Source organism: Cicer arietinum, chromosome 6 (genome assembly GCF_000331145.2).
Source record: "Cicer arietinum cultivar CDC Frontier isolate Library 1 chromosome 6, Cicar.CDCFrontier_v2.0, whole genome shotgun sequence".
NCBI lineage: Eukaryota > Viridiplantae > Streptophyta > Magnoliopsida > Fabales > Fabaceae > Cicer > Cicer arietinum.
This window is the reverse complement of record NC_021165.2, coordinates 19,327,858-19,329,010: the sequence shown is the minus strand read 5'-3', so window position 1 is coordinate 19,329,010 and position 1,153 is coordinate 19,327,858.

Here is a 1,153-nt window from a genome sequence, read left to right as displayed (position 1 = left end):
CAATCCCACGACATAGGCAATGTCGGGTCTAGTACAATCAGTGGCATACCTGAGGCTGCCAATGATGCTCGCATATTCAGTTTGTCTAACACCTTCACCAGAGTTCTTGAAAAGTTTTACACTGGGATCATATGGTGTGCAAGCAGGTTTGCAGTCAAAGTAATCATATTTCTTTAGGATCTTTTCAATATAGTGAGATTGATCCAAAGAAATTCCCTTTTCTGACCTAGTAATCTTGATTCCGAGGATTACACTTGCTTCTCCGAGGTCTTTCATATCAAAGTTGCTGCTCAACAATGATTTCACATTATTCACAGCATGAATGTTTGACCCAAATATGAGTAAGTCGTCTACATAGAGACATAATATAGTGCAAATGTTATTTTCAAATTTGTAGTAAATACATTTGTCACTTTCATTTACTTTAAACTCATTCGAAATAATCAAGTTATCAAATTTTTCATGCCATTGCTTAGGAGCTTGTTTAAGACCATACAGAGATTTATCTAACTTGCAGACCTTGTCTTCTTGTCCATGAATTACAAATCCTTCAGGTTGCTCCATGTAGATTTCTTCTTCCAGTTCACCGTTTAAAAAGGCTGTTTTAACATCCATCTGGTGTATCACCAGGTTATGAATAGCCGCAAGTGATATAAGTACCCTAATGGATGTTAGTCTAGTGACTGGTGAGAAAGTGTCGAAGAAGTCTATGTTCTCTCTCTGTCTGAAACCTTTGGCTACAAGGCGAGCCTTGTATTTATCAACAGATCCATCGGGTTTCAGTTTCTTTTTCAAGATCCATTTACAACCTATTGGTTTGCAACCAGGAGGCAAGTCTACCAGATGCCAGGTCTTGTTAGATTCTAGGGAATCCATCTCATCATTTATAGCCTCTTGCCATAGATCAGCATCTAAGGATGACAGAGCTTCTTTAATGTTCACAGGATCCTCTTCTATGTTGTAAGCCATGAATTCTGGTCCATAATCTTTAGCAACTCTTGCTCTCTTACTCCTTCGAGTTTCCGTTTCATCTTGTTTGTTGCTTTCAGTGCTCGTTGTCACAGGAACTTGACTTGGTCCGCTGCCCCCACTATTTCTTGATTTGAAAGGGAATTTATCTTCATAGAAGTCAGCATCATTTGATTCTATGATC